Source organism: Ranitomeya imitator, chromosome 6 (genome assembly GCF_032444005.1).
Source record: "Ranitomeya imitator isolate aRanImi1 chromosome 6, aRanImi1.pri, whole genome shotgun sequence".
In the NCBI taxonomy this organism is placed as follows: Eukaryota; Metazoa; Chordata; class Amphibia; order Anura; family Dendrobatidae; genus Ranitomeya; species Ranitomeya imitator.
The window spans coordinates 458,485,415-458,499,069 of NC_091287.1; the positions used below are offsets into that span (position 1 = coordinate 458,485,415).

The 13,655-nt window shown below is 42.2% G+C and overlaps 1 long non-coding RNA gene across 2 annotated transcripts in view; it reads left to right on the plus strand.

Annotated features, from left to right (window-relative positions):
- LOC138641464 (uncharacterized) overlaps positions 1-13,655 on the plus strand; it is a 72,098-nt gene that overhangs the window by 38,942 nt on the left and 19,501 nt on the right. For both annotated transcript variants that reach the window (XR_011313858.1, XR_011313857.1), the window contains 2 exons: positions 6,939-7,004; positions 9,761-9,842. This is a non-coding gene — a long non-coding RNA (uncharacterized lncRNA). The remainder of the gene's footprint in view (positions 1-6,938; positions 7,005-9,760; positions 9,843-13,655) is intronic.

Below are 13,655 nucleotides of genomic sequence, written 5' to 3' on the forward strand. Positions count from 1 at the left end.
TAGACAGCTCTTTGGTATTGGCCATGGTGGAGAGGTTGGAGTGTGATTGTGTGGTCAGGTGTCTTTTACACAGATAAAGAGGTCAAACAGCTGCAATTAACACAACTAATGAATGCAGAGTAGGAGGCTTCTTAAAGAAAAAATAAAAGGTATGTGAGAGCTAGAATTCTTGCTGGTTGGTGGTGGGTGATCAAATACTTATTTCATGCAATACAATGCAATTTAATTATTTAAAAATCATAACAGACCTCTCCATTTTTGTAGGTGTGAAAATTTGCAAAATTGGCAGTATATCAAATACTTATTTTCCCCACTGTATTACCTCCACATAATTTCTAATACGTTTTCAGGGACCTAAGGAAAAGTATACATAGAGATCAGTCTTGTTAGTTAAAGAGAATCTGTGACCAGGTTTTTGCCTTCTAATCTGAGAGCAGCAAAATGTAGAGACAGAGACTCTGATTCCACCAATGTGTCACTTACTGGGCTGCATGCAGTAGTTTTGATAAAACCACTGTTTTATCAGCAGGAGATTATCATTAGAGAACTAGTAAATTTGCTACCATGTTCCCTCCATATTCATACTCTCTGTATATCCCCACCCCCACCACTGATTGGCAGCTTTCTGTGTACACTGTACATGGGCAACAAGCTGACAATCAGTGGTTTGGGCAGAGTTATACAGAGCTCAGCATTAGAGAACTGCTAGACATGTAGCAGACATAATAGTGATATTATCAAAATGACAGCAAACAGCTCAGTAAGTGACATAGCATTGAAATCAATGTTTCTGCCCCCACATTATGCTGCTCTAAGATGGGGTAGCAAAAATCTGTAAATTCCATAACCTCTTAAAAGGAACTCTGTTTTCTCCGTTACTGAGAAATCACCATTTGAATTATTATGCAAATTAGGCAAAATATGTATTGTAAATGAAGCCTCTGTCAATAGAGGAAGGAAGGATGTGATCCAGCAAGGCCGTCCAGGTAAAAATAAGTATTTATTTGTACATCTCAAAAAGCAGGATATAAGAAAGCTGACGGGTTTTTGGTGTGGTAGTAACGCCCTTAAGGTACCGTCACACATAACGATATCGTTGCTTTTTGTGACGTAGCAATGATATCGTTAACGAAATCGTTATGCGTGACAGCGACCAACGATCAGGCCCCTGCTGGGAGATCGTTGGTCGCTGGGGAAAGTCCAGGACTTTATTTCGTCGCTGGATCTCCCGCTGACATCGCTGAATCAGCGTGTCTGACGCCGATTCAGCGATGTCTTCACTGGTAACCAGGGTAAATATTGGGTTACTAAGTGCAGGGCCGCGCTTAGTAACCCGATGTTTACCCTGGTTACCAATGTAAAAGTAAAAAAAAAAAACACTACATACTTACATTCCGGTATCTGTCACGTCCCTCGCCTTCAGCTTCCCACACTGACTGTGAGCGCCGGCCGGCCGTAAAGCAAAGCACAGCGGTGATGTCACCGCTGTGCTTTACGGCCGGCGCTCAGTCAGTGCAGGAAGCTGACGGCGAGGGACCTGACCAGACACCGGGAATGTAAGTATGTAGTGTTTTTTTTTTACTTTTACAATGGTAACCAGGGTAAACATCGGGTTACTAAGCGTGGCCCTGCGCTTAGTAACCCGATGTTTACCCTGGTTACCCGGGGACTTCGACATCGTTGGTCGCTGGAGAGCTGTCTGTGTGACAGCTCTCCAGCGACCAAACAGCGACGCTGCAGCGATCGACATCGTTGTCTAGATCGCTGCAGCGTCGCTAAATGTGACGGTACCTTTAGTCATAGGATATTACAATGGAAATGGGGAAACACATATAAAGGGGCAAAAAACATTTATCAGCGGCTGATAAACTTAATTACATTAGGAAAACACAAGCTGGGCAGGGAATGACAACATACAAATAACAAAGCAGCACAAGGGTAGGAAAATTTCAGTCAATATAAAGCAGATTGTTCTTGAAATTCATCCCATTAGGATATTTAATAGCTAAAGGCAGAATCCAGTAAGCTTCCCTTAGTGTAAGTGGTTTCTGTCAGTTACCGCCACGTTTGGGACATGCAACTTTCTCTAATCCAAAAAACGCAAAATGTGTAAGATCCCTTTTGTAAACCGTGACAAAGTGTTTAGAGAACCTGAGTATGTGCTGTTTTTGTTATTAATATTAGCGATATTTTCCGCTATCTTTTTCTTGAGTTTACAGGTGGTACAACTTATGTGTCTTCATTTGCACATCAAGCATACAATACAGTACACAGCATACCTTGTGTCACAATTAATGTAAGAAATTATGTTGGAATTATTGTTAGGGGATATTATAAAGGAAATGCACATACGTTACACCTATTTCCAGCACAAACCCTTAATCGTAAGCCTGGCCAGGTGGGCGTTGAAGAGGGTTGTCTTAAAACACTGGGGGAGAACATGTTACCGAGTGTCAGTGCCCTTCTAGCAACACCTCTACACAATACTTCCCCTGACGAAGCTGCATCGGCAGCGATACGTGTGGGGCTTACCACAAACAACACAAATAAACACAAAATGCAGTTTTTAAATAAAGGTCTTTCTTATTAAGAGAAAAAGAAATCCAAACCTACTATGCCCTGTGTGAAACCTAATAACTGGTACATCGGCCTTTTGAAGTCCAAGAGTACATCATGATGTACAATTGCACCTACTTATGAGGGTGGAAATGGGCCCCTTATCTCCTGGGCACCTGTGGGGCTGCACAGGTTTCATCAATGGTATGTCCACCTTTGAGACTGCCCTCAAATGAAACATCATAGTAAACAAGAAAAAAAAAGCACAATATTGGGATTAGCTATACAGGGAGAATGGTAGGGAATTTTATACTAAAGCAAATGACAAAAATGATTAGAGCTGAAATATTGATATTTATAAAAGGGCATTATAGGTATTGGACATCCCCTTTAATAAACTGTACCAGAGGTACGATATATTGTACTGCCTGTCAGTATGACACAGACACTGACAGGCTAGATGATGCTCTGTACAGTATATGTAGTACAGGTTATTACCAATGCGATCAAGAGATCACATATTCAAGTCCCTATATGGGATTAACAAATATTGTAAAAAAAAAACTGAAAACATATTAAGTAAAACATATAATTATTTAACAATGAAATAAATAAAAACAATCATTTTCAGAATAAAAAGTAATTTATTCTAATAAAAAATAAACAATTAAAAAAGATTCATATCTGGCATCCGAAATGTAACATTTGACGTCTGTAATGATCAATAAAAATATATATCATTATTTATCCCGTAGGGTGAACACCACAAAAAAATTACAGCAAAATTGCAAATTTTTCTTCATTCTGTCTCACACCAAAAATAAAATAAAAAAGGATCATAAAGACGTGGACACACTGCTAAAAAAAAAAAAATCGGGTTTGAGCATCAAAAAATATGACAACGGTCTAAGAGTAATGAAGCTCATATCAACAAAGTGCACAAAAAATGTGATATGATAAATGATAGCACAGATTACACTACAAATACAAGTGGATTGATGTTCAACTCTTCCATCCAAAATATATATTTTTAATTAATATTTGGCTGCTCTAAATGTTTTAAAATGTATCAATTTTCTCTTTCTAAAGTTATAATTTTATTTGATCTGGCTGATGAATTACTTTAGTGAATGTTGGGAGGACGAGCTGATGTCTGGAGATCTTGTGAAATGTCTAGTTCACTGGCAAAGATAAATCAGGGATTACATTAAATAAAAAATATGCTGAAAAGAATTGCGCTTGCACTTAACGCCCACAACACTGAGTGCACTGACAATATGCAGTAGACAACTAAATTATTTAAAAACTGGTAGTAAAATATATATACACTGCTCAAAAAAATAAAGGAAACACTAAAATCCCACATCCTAGATATCACTGAATGAAATATTCCAGTTGTAACTCTTTATTCATTACATAATGGAATGTGTTGGGAACAATAAAACCTAAAAATGATCAATGTAAATCACAACTAATATCCCACGGAGGTCTGGAGTTGGAATGATGCTCAACATCAAAGTGGAAAATCAAATAACAGGCTGATCCAACTTCAGTGGAAATGCCTCAAGACGAGGAAATGATGCTCAGTAGTGTATGTGGCCTCAGGTGCCTGTATGGCCTCCCTACAATGCCTGGGCATGCTCCTGATGAGGCGGCAGATGGTCTCCTGAGGGATCTCCTCCCAGACCTGAACTAAAGCATCCTCCAAACTCCTGGACAGTCTGTGGTGCAATGTGACGTTGGCGGATGGTGCGAGACATGATGTCCCAGATGTGTTCAATCGGATTCAGGTCTGGGGAATGGGTGGGACAGTTCATAGCTTCAATGCCTTCATCTTCCAGGAACTGCTGACACACTGCAGCCACATGAGGTCTGGCATTGTCCTGCATTCGGAGCCCAGGGCCAACCGCACCAGCATATGGTCTCACAAGGGGTCTCAGGATCTCATCTTGGTACCTAATGGCAGCCAGGCTACCTCTGGCGAGCACATGGAGGGCTGTGTGGAAATGCCACCCCACATCATTACTGACCCACTGCCAAACCGGTCATGCTGAAGGATGTTGCAGGCAGCAGATCGCTCTCCACGGCATATCCAGACTCTGTCACATCTGTCACATGTGCTCAGTGTGAACCTGCTTTCACCTGTGAAGAGCACAGGACGCCAGTGGCAAATTTGCCAATCCAGGTGTTCTGTGGCAAATGCCAAGTGTCCTGCACGGTGTTGGACTGTGAGCACAACCCCCATCTGTGGACATCGGGCACTCAGACCATCCTCATGGAGGCGGTTTCTAACCATTTGTGCAGGCACATGCACATGTGTGGCCTGCTGGAGGTCATTTTGCAGGGCTCTGGCACTGCTCCTCCTGTTACTCCTTGCACAAAGGCTGAGGTAGCGGTCCTGCTGCTGGGTTGTTGCCCTCCTATGGCTCCCTCTATAATGAGTTAATGGTAAGATGAATAGTGATCCATGGTCGTCTCCAACGTATGATTTTTTTTTCTAGACCCTACTGCTGTCCCTGCACCCTTTACCAAGAGATTGGAAACAATCAGCCCGTTTCAGCCTGATAATAATCTGCTTCCTTTTCCTGTCTTGATCATGAAGTTCAGTGGAGGACAGTAGACTTGGTGGAGCTCTCCTGGTATGGCCTGCCTTGTATACACCTGCAAGGCGGAGCCGATTTATCCCTAATGTTCCTGTGCCATTGTTATCCTACGTTAATGAGTTCTATAAATCTAATTGTTCTGTTCATTACATTCACAGTGGTTTTTTTCTTGTCACATGAAGCTATTCTCTGGGGCTCCCCTTTGTTTTATAAAAGATTCAAAGCCATTAAAATAACTATCCCTTTTCATACATGCTAGCCACCTTAGGGAGAGACCCAAGTTGGGCTAAATGTAGCGGGACGAAAGAGACCGAAAAGCCCTCTACTCAAAGGAAATACATAGTGGATGCTTTCCTGAAACGGAAAGTACTTGCAAGCAGCATAATACAAAGAATAGCAGGTTTACCCAGAATCCTTTGCAGTAGGCGGAGCTATGCAAATCATCTCTTTCCACCCCTGTCTAATCCACAGCGCTTGGAACCGCCAAGCGTGCAATGCTGCGGATTAGTTTCTAAATTTACACAGCCAACCAATTCCTACCTGTGGACACGTGTTTCGGGCTTTAGGCCCTCATCAGCACAGGGCTGGAATTGGTTGGCTGTATGGAGTGGGGCTCGGTGAGCAAGCGATACATACATGCTAGCCACCTTAGGGAGAGACCCAAGTTGGGCTAAATGTAGCGGGACGAAAGAGACCGAAAAGCCCTCTACTCAAAGGAAATACATAGTGGATGCTTTCCTGAAACGGAAAGTACTTGCAAGCAGCATAATACAAAGAATAGCAGGTTTACCCAGAATCCTTTGCAGTAGGCGGAGCTATGCAAATCATCTCTTTCCACCCCTGTCTAATCCACAGCGCTTGGAACCGCCAAGCGTGCAATGCTGCGGATTAGTTTCTAAATTTACACAGCCAACCAATTCCTACCTGTGGACACGTGTTTCGGGCTTTAGGCCCTCATCAGCACAGGGCTGGAATTGGTTGGCTGTATGGAGTGGGGCTCGGTGAGCAAGCGATACATACATGCTAGCCACCTTAGGGAGAGACCCAAGTTGGGCTAAATGTATGAATTGGTTGGCTGTGTAAATTTAGAAACTAATCCGCAGCATTGCACGCTTGGCGGTTCCAAGCGCTGTGGATTAGACAGGGGTGGAAAGAGATGATTTGCATAGCTCCGCCTACTGCAAAGGATTCTGGGTAAACCTGCTATTCTTTGTATTATGCTGCTTGCAAGTACTTTCCGTTTCAGGAAAGCATCCACTATGTATCCCTTTTCATTCAATCTAATCCCCGCAAAGACACTTTCATCCCCTGATTAGTCATGCCTCAGTCAATTTGCTGAACTGTAGACCAGGTTTTAGAGATGTGTTAAAGACGTAAATCTCCAGGACTTAATGCCGCTGAGTAAAAGTGACATATCTGTCAGTATCATGATTGAACAAAGCTGTTCTTTGTGGTAAATGAGCCGTCTACACCAATATTTTCAAATCTGTTCTGCTGTTTTACTATTGAAAAGTGGATTAGTCATGGATGATGTTAAAATACTTAGTTACATTTTGCCTTTGATTTATCCCACAAGTTATCTCCAATTGTTGTGCATAGAATTAAGACAGCCGACTTCTATTGATCAGCAATGAAAGCAATTGGATGATTTTCTTATAGGTCAGAAAACTAAGAATTACAAATTTGTGACAAAAAGATGGTGAAAAATGTGATGACAATTAATTTATATAAAAACGTGCCTATAACTAATTATATTCTAATGTCTAACCCACATCACAGGTTTTGATCTGATGGTTACTATGAGCAGCACCTCCATTATATGGACTCCAGACGAGTTAAGCGATGGTAATTATCTACTTGTAAGAAATCATGTTGTACACAATGGTTTTCTCTTTCAGATTGTGATACATTTTCAGCAGACATATTTGTAAGGAACACTGTAGTAATCTAATATGTTGCTAACATTTTCTGCTTTGCAAGCCTCAAAGAGAATTTGCACTCCATCCAAAGTTGGATTTACAGAAAACAAATACATACATGATGTGTGCAAAGTGTGCCATGATCAGTGCTTTCAGGTGTAAGCACCCATACTTACAATACTCATAATGCCATCCTGACAGTAGACCCTAAAGATGACCTCTCCAACTACTGTCTTGTATGCCCCATGAAAAAACAACAATTTTGGAGCATCCTTTCTTAGAATTCTACATTGAGCTATTCCTCTATTATTCCACCATGAAATAGATTATTGAATTGACATACAGGACAGACCAAAAAGTTTGGACACACCTTCTCATTTAAAGATTTTTCTATATTTTCATGACTATGAAAATTGTACATTCACACTGAAGGCATCAAAACTATAAATTAACACATGTGGAATTATATGCTTAGCAAAAAATTGTGAAACAACTGAAATTATGTCTTATATTCTAGGTGCTTCAAAGTAGCCACATTTTGCTTTGATGACTGCTTTGCACACTCTTGGCATTCTCTTGATGAGCTTCAAGACGTAGTCACCGGGAATGGTTTTCACTTCACAGGTGTGCCCCGTCAGGTTTGATAAGTGGGATTTCTTGCCTTATAAATGGGGTTAGGACCATCAGTTGTGTTGAGCAGAAGTCTGGTGGATACACAGCTGATAGTCCTACTGAATAGACTTTTAGAATTTGTATTATGGCAAGAAAAAAACAGCCAAGTAAAAAAAAACGAGTGGCCATCATTACTTTAAGAAACGAAGGTCCGTCAGTCTGAAAAATTGGGAAAACTTTGAAAGTGTCCCCAAGTGCAGTTGCAAAAACCATCAAACCTCTGCTTCTGAGGATAAGTTTATCCGAGTCACCAGCCTCAGAAATCGCAGCTTAACAGCAGGTCAGATTAGAGACCAGGTCAATGCCACACAGAGTTCTAGCAGCAGACACATCTCTACAACAACTGTTAAGAGGAGACTTTGTGCAGTAGGCCTTCATGGTAAAATAACTGCCAGGAAACCACTGCTAAGGACAGGCAACAAGCAGAAGACACTTCTTTGGGAATGGAGGAGGAGGTGTGAAGGTGTGGGGGTGCTTTGCTGGTGACACTATTGGGATTTATTCAAAACTGAAGGCATACTGAACCAGCATGGCTACCACAGCATCTTGCAGCGGCATGCTATTCCATCCGGTTTGCGTTTAGTTCGACCATCATTTATTTTTCAACAGGACAATGACCCCAAACACACCTCCAACCTGTGTAAGGGCTATTTGACCAAGAAGGAGAGTGATGGGGAGCTACGCCAGATGACCTCACCTGACCTGAACCAAATCGAGATGGTTTGGGGTGAGCTGGACCGCAGAGTGAAGGCAAAAGGGCCAACAAGTGCTAAGCATCTCTGGGAACTCCTTCAAGATTGTTGGAAGACCATTCCCGGTGACTACCTCTTGAAGCTCATCACGAGAATGCCAAGAGTGTGCAAAGCAGTCATCAAAGCAAAAGGTGGCTACTTTGAAGAACCTAGAATATAAGACATAATTTCAGTTGTTTCACACTTTTTTATTAATTATTTAATTCCACATGTGTTCATTCACAGTTTTGATGTCTTCAGTGTGAATGTACAATTTTCATAGTTATGAAAATACAGAAAAATCTTTAAATGAGAAGGTGTGTCCAAAGTTTTGGTCTGTACTGTATACCCAAATAAAATTGAAGTAACTCATTATACCAGAGATTCTGCTGAGAGTTTAAATGTTGAATGTTGGCCAATATGGTCAGGATAGCTTTTTGCACTTGCCACAATTTAGGTGGAGTTACAGCCATGTTCTGAACAGCCTGTCCTACTTCTTCCTTGGAGGATTAAGATCTGTAGGTTGTGAAGGCCAGGAAAGCAAATACATCTCATTGTCATATTCTTGGAATCAGTCCATAACTTTACAACTATGGTACATTGTCCTACTGAAAGTCTCCATCTGCCCTACGAAAAAGAGCTACCATAAAGGGGTGGACTTGGTTCAGACAAAATGTTCATCCATGGGTATCAGAGAATACAGAATGTGCTTGGAAAACTTTCTACAAATAATTACTCAGCATCCCCCAGCCTGAATTGTTGTCATCTACCTGGAAATGTTAATTTATTCATGTTACTTGCATCATATTTTGACCCTCACATCATCATGGTACAACAGAACTTTAATTGTTCCAACTTTTTCACTGCTTTTGCACACTAGTCTTGTCTTTCTGTTTTCCATATCTCTAATTGGTCATGTGCTGGTACAGCCCATCTGTGTTAAGGAAAGTGAGTTGAGTGCTGAGATACATTTATTGGTGTACCAGCCTTGTATTCAGCTGCAATTTGCTTGAATAGTACTACGTCTTAGTGAAGATGTTGCTTGGTTTAATAGGAAGATCAAAAGCGGCAGAGATATCATAAAGTTTGGAGAAGACCCTGGTGGACTTATCTAGGCTTTCACAAGATCGATCTTCCTACAGATCGTTCAAGTCACCATGGCTCAAGATTGAGCTGAATAAAGTAAAGTTAAATAAACTACATGCACTACCTGCTCATCATAACACTACTCAATATACCCTTATGACCTCTTTTGTCCTCATGTTTCTTACATCAACAGGTTCCACTTTTGTTGGAGGATTATCTTCAATGACACCATGCTCAGAATACTCGTCATCAATACACAAGACGACCCCAAATAGGTGACAGTTTTTGACATACTGGTTTCATATAGTCATCCTGATACTGATTCAAGGATAATTTGCTTACTTGATTTTATGTTGCACTCTGATTTCTCTCATTTCCCTACAGAGAAGCTGAAATTGACACAAGGCAAATTTCTCTAGTAAAGCAGCCAGTGTACATACTCAAAGTCGGATTCTCTGGTATTCCGGTGGGCCCACCCCCAGCGCAGCATGGCTGCAGCTTGTGCCTTCATATACATTAGTGCCTGCCAGGCCTGCCCAGTAGGGATCAAAATATCACATCTATGCCAAAGAGGCATCAATAAAACTGTTGTCTCACATCTCAAAAAAGCTCTAACATGGCTCCTTTGACCAATAAGTGAAAATATTACGGGTCACAGAAAATATCAACCCATCCCCAGTTTAATTTTTTTTTTCAAACCTCTGATTTTTTTTCAAAATGGTCATGTTTGGTATTGCCGTAATGTTACTCATGAGGAAAATAATATTGCACGGTCATTTTTACCATACAATGTAAGCTGTAAAAACAATTCTCAAAAACAATGTCAGGATTGCGGTTTTTCCACAACAGCACTTGGAATATGTTTCCGGTTTCCCAGTATACTATGTATTAAAATGAATAACGTCATTCAAAAGTACAACTCATCATGCTCAAAACAAGTTCTCATATGTCTATATGGACAGAAAAATAAAAGAGTTATGGATCTTGAAAGAAGGGAAGTAAAAAATGAGAGACAAAAACTGGAATATTTCCCCATCAAAGGGTTAATTCACATTATTCTTATTTATTATTATTATAGTGCCATTTACTCCATGGCGCTTTACATGTGAAAAGGGGTATAAATAATAAAAAATAAGTATAATGATCTTAAACAAAAGATGAGGATAAAGTAGGTGAGGGTAAAGCTGGTTGTGTAGCGGTTTGGTGGTTACTGCAGGTTCCTTTTGAAGTTTTCCACGGTAGGCGGTAGTCTGATATGCTGGGGTAGAGAGTTCCAGAGTAGGGGGGATGCATGAAAGAAATCTTGTATGCGATTGTGGGAAGAGGAGATAAGAGGAAAGTAGAGAAGGAGATCTTATGAGGATAGGAGGTTACGTACAGGTAAGTACCGGGAGACGAGGTCACAGATGTATGGAGGAGACAGGTTGTGGATGGCTTTGTGTGCCATGGTTAGGGTTTTGAACTGGAGTCTCTGGGTAATGATTCCCATAGAATGTAAGTCCGCAAGGACAGGGTCCTCTTCCCTCTGTACCAGTCTGTCATTGTAAATTTGTTTACTGTAAATGATATCTATAACTCTGTATGTAACCCCTTTCTCATGTACAGAACCATGGAATTAATGGTGCTATATAAATAAATAATAATAATAATATTAATATTATAATGGGAAGCCAGAGAAGGGATTGACAGAGGGGAGAGGCCAGGGAATAAGTGGATTAGTTGGGCAGCAAAGTTTAGAATAGAGAGGCGTACGAGGGTGTAAGAAGGGAGGCCAAAAAGTAGGAGGTTACAGTAGTCAAGTCGGGAGATGATGAGTGCATGGACTAGGGTTTTTGCACATCCTTGGTTGAGGAAAGTACGAATCCGGGAAATATTTTTGAGTTGAAGTTGGCAGGAAGTGGAAAGGGCTTGGATATGTGGTTTGAAGGAGAGATCAGAGTCAAGAGTTACTCCAAGGCACCAAGCTTGTGGGACTGGGGAGAGTGAGCAGCCATTTACTTTAATGGACAAGTGTGTTGGGGGAGTCGAGTGAGACGGGGGAAAGATGATGAATTCTGTTTTGTCCATATTAAGCTTTAGAAATCTAAGGGAGAAGAAGGATGAATTAGCAGACATACATTGTGGGATTTTGGTTAGTAGGGAGGTGATATCTGGTCCAGAGAGGTAGATCTGTGTGTCATCAGCATAGAGGTGATACTGAAAGCCGTAAGATTCTATGAGCTGTCCCTGGCCAAAAAAGTAAATGGAGACGAACAGGGGCCCTAGGACTGAACCTTGCGGGACTCCGACAAATAGGGGGTGAGGTGAGGAGTTGATGTGTGAGTGGGAAACATTGAATATCCGGTCAGTTAGGTATGATGAGATCCAAGATGGGGCCAAGTCTCGGATGTCAAGAGATGAGAGGGTCTGTAGTAATAGGGAGTGGTCCACTGCTCCAAAGGCAGAGGACAGGTCCAGGAGGAGGAGGACAGAGTAGTGTCGCTTGGCTTTTGCAGTTAGTAGGTCAGTGGTGACTTTAGTTAGGGCAGGTTCAGTGAAGTGATGCAGTCGGAAGCCAGATTGTAAGTGGTCGAACAGGGAGCGGGAAGAGAGTTTTGAGAACAGTTTGAAATGGACACGTTGTTCCAGTAGTTTTGAGGTATAGGGAAGAAGTGATATGGGGCGGTAGCTAGATGCAGAGGATGAGTCAAGAGAAGTCCCCCAGCACTTGATCCCTCTGAACTCATCTGGCGAAGATGGCTGTGACTGACCAAGAGGCAGTTAAGCAAGTTGAGGCAGTGGTGAGATGAAGGGGTCAGCGGTCCTGTGCAAGGAGACAGAGAGGGAGGACAAGATCAATATCAAAATCCCAGACATTACTGTGGGAATTAGGCCCAAAAGGCCATGGAAGGAGTCCATGTAGAGGCCATTTAGATGGCACTTGTAGTCTGTGAGTACAGCATATACTGCTGAGGTGACCAGTGTGTGCCGGATGATGCATGAATGGGGATTGATAAGGCTGGCAAACTGAGCTATAGCGAATCAGGGTGGACTGTACCCAGTGAAAGGTGGGACTGTGAAGGGCCTCAGGAGCCGGAAGAGATAAATCCATTCAAAAGCTGTAAGCCACCGGGGAAAAGAGGCAAGAAGTAATCCCGGAGTGGCAACTGACATTGGCCCAGTGTGAGTCGGCCAAACAAGAGAATGAGTGTGACAGGGTCATGCATAGTGTAGGAAAGAATAAGTGTAACACAAAGGAATGAGGGGAAGGAAGCCTAACACTACAACTAAAGACAGATGGGAAAGGCAACTAAGGTGAACACTTAGCTTGAGTAGACTCAGAGATAAACAAAGACGTCTTCCCAACACCAAAGAGGAAGATAGCCAACTGCTATAGCTCCAAGCCTCAACAGGGGAAAATGGAAATATCACTGGCAACTCCCAGCAGTCCGCTAGGAGTTATAAACCCCTAGGTCCAGGTGTGTCTATTAGAGTAGGTGGAAGGTTGCCACTGGATCCTAGAGTCAGAAGGAACAAAGCAAAGCAAACTGTTCAGACCTTCTGCAGTCAAATGCAGTAAGTGATTGCTTCCACATCCAGTGGGACGCTGGTGCTGAGTGAGAAGGCTTCACTCCGAATGGTACCAGTTCCTCTCACAAGCCACGGAGAGTTACAGGCCTGCGGCCTGATGGTGAAGTGCAGCCAGGTAACCTGGAGGTGAAGGTCATCGGGTCCCCTAGAGGAAAGCCATAGGACCAGTGAGGAAAATTGAGTCTGATGTTGAAGAGCACATGCTCAATTCACATTTGTGTGAATCAGCATTGAATACAAGGACGACAAACATTTCGGTGAGTCTAGGGCCCATCCGTTCAGGACTCCTTGTTGTTGGCCGCGGATGGCTGAAGGTTGGTTTGTCCCTTTGCGTATTCCCCCTTCGTGCTGCTTGAGGGACTTTGTGCTGCAAGGGTTCTACACCCTTCACCAGGGGCCTGTTGAGAACTATGGGCCACAATGAGTGTAATGCACCCCACACACAGCAGCACACCTGAACTGGGACACGTTTTGTCTGTAGGGTGACAGAGCGAGAAGAAGCAGTAGCTTGCTCACAA